General features: G+C 42.5%; 1 pseudogene; it reads left to right on the forward strand.

Annotated features, from left to right (window-relative positions):
- Positions 1–1592: 1592 nt before the first annotated feature.
- Positions 1593–2171, forward strand: LOC100348705 (cytochrome c oxidase assembly factor 6 homolog pseudogene; annotated as a pseudogene).
- Positions 2172–5069: the final 2898 nt, after the last annotated feature.

A 5069-nucleotide genomic window follows, 5' to 3' on the forward strand; every position in this document is an offset into this window, starting at 1 on the left:
CTTGCCACCCAAGCAGGAAACTTGGATTAAGTTCTGGGCTCTTTGGTTTCAGCCTGACCCAGCTCTGGCTGTTGTGGGTATATGAGGAGTGAGCCAGAGGATAGATTTCTGTCTACTGATGTGTCTTTCTCTCTTTTTCTCTATCTCTCAAATAAAATAATAAATAAGAAATACTCCCTTGAGTAGAACTTCCTATGAAAAAATATACTTTAAAGTGTGGATTAAACACACCTGCAAGGAAATCCATCAAAACATGAACTCTTTTCCCCTCTTCTGAGTAAATCTTACCCATCAGTTTTAGTCTGTCCCCTGTGGATTCTCAGTTCTTAACACTTCAGATTATGACTTTCCCCACTGCTTCTCAAGTTAGGTAGAAGACACTTAGCCATCATTAGAAGGCAGCACAGCATGTTAGTTCAGAGAATGGCATAGGCAATGGAAGAAAGTCAAGTTCTGGTCAGCTGGTAACGCCTGTCAGTCAAGTATTCTGCAGAGACGAAGAGCCCCCCGGGATGGTTAATTTTCTAGTCAACTTGACTAAGCTTGGAGAGACCCAGAGAGCTGGTAAAACGTTGTTTTTGGGTGTGCTTGTGCGGGTGTTTCCAGGAGAATGACATTTCAATCAGTAGACTGAGTAAAGAACACCCACTCTCACCAAAGCAGGGCGCATCGTGCAATCTATCGACGATTGAGAGAGAACAAAAGGCAGGAAAGGAATGAGTTTGCTCTCTTCTGGTGCTTGGACATCCTTTTTTTCTCCTGCTCTTACAGGCCTGAGCTCATGGTTGTTGGACCTTGAGACTCTGATACTTGCATTACACCAGCAACACTCTCACTCCAACCCCACAATACACACACCTGTTCTCAGGCTGAATTACTTCTTAATCAGCTTCCCGCTTCTCCAGTTTGCAGAATGCAGATTGTGAGACTTAACCTACATAATGATGTTAGTCAGTTCCCATAGTAAATCTTTGTCTTCCTTCAAAGAGCCATGGCTAATATCCCCTGCACACTCAGTGGCTTAAAACTGCAAAGGTTAAGCTATTGCACAGGCAACATGAACATCTTGATGGGGTGGGAAAGAGGTCTCTGCCACAGCAGCTAGTACCGCATAACCCAGGCTGTAGAGCAGCCACCACATGGAATGTTAAGGGTCACTGTGGCAGACTGAAAAGGTAAAGCAGGAAGGCAGTATTGTGGCACAATGGGGTAAGCCACTGCTTGTGATGTTGACATCTCTTATAGAGTGCTGGTTTAAGTCCTGGCTGCTCTGGTTCTGATCCAGCTCCTAGCCAATGTGCTTGGGAGAGCAGCAGAAGATGGCCCAAGTACTTGGGCCCCTGCCACCCACATGTGAGTCCTGGATGGAGTTACATTCTCCTGGCTTCGGCCTGTTCCAGTCCCAGCTGTTGTGGCCATTTGGGGAGTGAACCAGTGGATGGAAGACCTCTGTTTCTGGCTCTCTGACTCTCTGATACTCTGCCTGTTAAATAAATAGAGGATTTTTTTTAAAAATAAAAATAAAAGAATGATTTTTTTAAAAGTAAAGGAAATAGCCCCCGCACACGTTTGTAAAATGGACCCTGCTAGCCCTGTTTTAGCGATGAGAAAACAGGCCCGGAGAGAATACGCGAGCTGCCCGGCTTGCTCCCAAGAGGAATGGCGGCCCCGACTATGAAGGAAAGGCAGGCTTGCTGGGGAGCCCGCGATGAGTACTGGAAGTGTTCAGATGAGCACACGGAGGACGCTTCTCAGTGCAAGAAGTTAAGGAGCTCGTTTGAATCCAGCTGTCCGCAGCAGTGGATAAAATATTTTGATAAGAGACTACTTAAAATTCAAAGAAAAATTTGAAGCAGGACAATTCCAACCTTCAAAATCAACTGCAAACTCCTAGGATGTTCCTGAACTTTTCACAAAGGTTGAAACGATCTTTCTGGACATCCACAGATGCACCCTTGACTGTGAGACAGTAGTCGTTTACATCATGGTAAACATCAATACTTGTTCCCTGTATATAACACTTAGTAACTAAAATCATCAAGTAACAGAAGATGTCAGCATTCAAGCTGAAGAATGTGAAATATAATGGTGTTAAATGTGCTTAGTTTTAACTTAATAAGAAATATATATTTTAAGAAAAAAAGAAAAGTAAATCCTATTATAAAAAAAAAGTAAAGGAAATAAAGCTCATACTGGCTCTTTAAACATCCAGATGCTTTCAGTTCACCTTTCATTTGGCCAAAGAGAGTCATCGTAGTCATGTCTGAGTTCCACTGGAAGGGAAATTGCAATTCCAGGTGAGAAAGGAGGGAAAAAACAGTATTTGCGGAAAATGTCTATCACATTGGGACAGCCATTTAACCTGTGCTTCAGTACATGTTCTCATCAGCTACTGGGGATACATTCATTTTTTGAGATTACTGTGAAGGTTTAACTGCCTTCACATACCGGGTATACAACCAGTACTCAATAAATGTTGCTAATTTGACCATGGTCCTTTGTATAACTCAAACAGAATATTATAATTTACCCCAATCTTTTCCATTTCTCTGGAATAGTAACAGCAAGTTCTCCAACTCTTTTCCAAAGATTGCATTTTCTAGTCTTTAAAAAAAAAAAAAAAAAAAAAACTCTTTCTCTGAGTTTCTCTAATAGAGTTTTGTGCATTCTAAGATGCATATTCTAGCACAGTGCTCCCAATACAGAGAGGACCTGACTACCAAATATAATGGTAACTGCATTTAGTATTTATGGGAAGTATTATCCTAGAACTTAAACCCAGCAAAAGTGTATTAGAAGAGAATGGGCCTCATTAGAAATATCATTATGATAGAAAAACTAGGAGTGGGTACAAAGTTATTAGAATAGTGGGGACTCCATTGGCCAAATGTGTTATTACAGCTTCAATGGGACCATTATCTTGTTGACAGAACACATGGTGAAACCTGCAGGGACTCCTCTGGCTTCATCAGAATGAGTAGAATCTGCCTTTCCCAAGAGAAGGCAGGTGCCTGGGAGGATCTAAGACCCAAGAGGTGCAGGCTATGGCAGACCACCCCATCCTTACCATTCTAGCTTTTGGTTCAGAAAGCCAGCATTTTGAGTATCTAGTCATTAGACTTTTACAGTGTCTTTGGGTTAGATTGACACACACACCCCCTTCCACCCCTCCTTCTTTTCACATGAAGGTCATTGACCCTTAGTTTTATAAGGTGTTCATTATTCCTGCAGAATTTGGGCCAGGGGCTCTTTCTGTTCAGCGAGTGATTCAACTCATGTGGACCCTGGGGTTGTTTACGTTTTCAGGGACTGCTATTGCAAAACTCAAAAGAAGTTTATTTTATGTAGTGAACTTGCTTTTTCCAGATGAATTCATTTGCTAAGTTATTTTTAAAATGTGTTTGTTCTTAGCTCCTTAGAGAAGCTCTAGTCTCCTCTTGTTTGTGTGGGTCTAGGCCAGGAAAAAAAAAAGTCAAGTCTATCGATGGAAGCCAAAGAAAATGTCTAGCCAAGGAGGATCAAAGAAGGTTCTCAGTTTTGAACAACAAAAACTTCTTTTCCCTGAATGTTGGGCTAACACACCAAACAATGCTGGTTTCCAAGGACTAAATGCTTGATGCTTCTAGAACCAGGAAGACATGAAAATGAGTCAAACTGCTCGTACAGGAGTTTGTGAGGAGGGGGGGCTGCAAGTGGGTATTCCCTCAGAATTAATACCCACTACTGCCAACCAGACCCAACAATGCAGCAGCACAGACACGGCTGGCGGCAGTCATGTTGGAAAGGCACAACCCTCCTACTTCACCCAGCTCAAATGGCCTCATTGATCTACCTTGCGCACATTTTACTTAAATGATTTAAAAAAAATGAAACCAAAACATAAAACAAAACCAAAAAAACTCCTGAAGGACATAGATCCTTATCCTCTGGGGGATCAGAGACCCCTTTGCGAATCTGATGAAGGCTATAGAAATATTCACCACCCAGAAAAATGTCAATGGTTTCACTGGGATAATACCCAAGAGTTACTAGGAGATGGGAGGTGGGTTTCTTACAAATCCCTTTGCTTTACAATTTAGAAAAACTTAAACCCAAGATCAGTGGTGTATTCATATTAATCATTCATGCAGAACTCACTGAGTTCCTGTGTCATGGCAGGCACTTTGCTGGAAGCTGGGGATACAATGATGTATAAAACAAGGACCCAGCCTAATGGAGCTGACAGTCTATTGGAAGACACACACACACACTTAAGGGTGCATATGAGGTAAGTACTATGTTACAACTATACACACAAAAACTAGTGAGATCCTTAAGCGGACAGTAACTAATTCACATATATTTAGTAAATATATTATTTAGCAGTCAATTAGAGATAAGCTCATGTAGACAAGGTCTAGAGCTCATGGAGCTTCAGTCTGGAATGCTCTAAATCCAAGGGCCTAGAAGAAAAGGACCAACACCTGAGGTGAAGCCTGACTTACAAGTAAAGTTCATGCAGATCAAAGGGCTGAGAGTACCAAGAGCAGCACCTGTACAGGCCCAAAAACGAGTAATATAAAGTAGGGAGAACGAGGGAGTTTATCAAAGATTCCACACGAGGGCACAAAAGGTTCAAGACAAAGGCGGAGATGCATGCTAGTGTGATAGACCCCAAGGGCCCTTGTGTTTTACCATGGACTATGAGCTTCATCTTATGTTGAAGTTGTCAAATGTTAAAAAGCAAGTGGGTGATGGCCGGTGCCGTGGCTCACTTGGCTAATCCTCCACCTGTGGACCTCCAGTCCAGCTCTCTGCTGTGGCCTGGGAGTGCAGTGGAGGATGGCCCAGGTCCTTGGGCCCTGCACCTGCATGGGAGACCAGAAGGAAGCACCTGGCTCCTGGCTTCTGATTGGCGCAGTGCACCAGCCGTAGCGGCTATTTGGGGGAGTGAAACGGAAAGGAAGACCTTTCTCTCTCTAACTCTGCCTGTCAAAAAAAAAAAAAAAAAAAAAAAAAAAAAAAAAAAAAGGCAAGTGAGTGCAAAGATCAAAGTTTAATATTAGAAATATCACTGTGCCTTTTGTTGA

This window comes from Oryctolagus cuniculus, chromosome 1 (assembly GCF_051225735.1).
Source record: "Oryctolagus cuniculus isolate XC-2025 breed Fujian yellow rabbit chromosome 1, ASM5122573v1, whole genome shotgun sequence".
NCBI classification, from domain to species: domain Eukaryota; kingdom Metazoa; phylum Chordata; class Mammalia; order Lagomorpha; family Leporidae; genus Oryctolagus; species Oryctolagus cuniculus.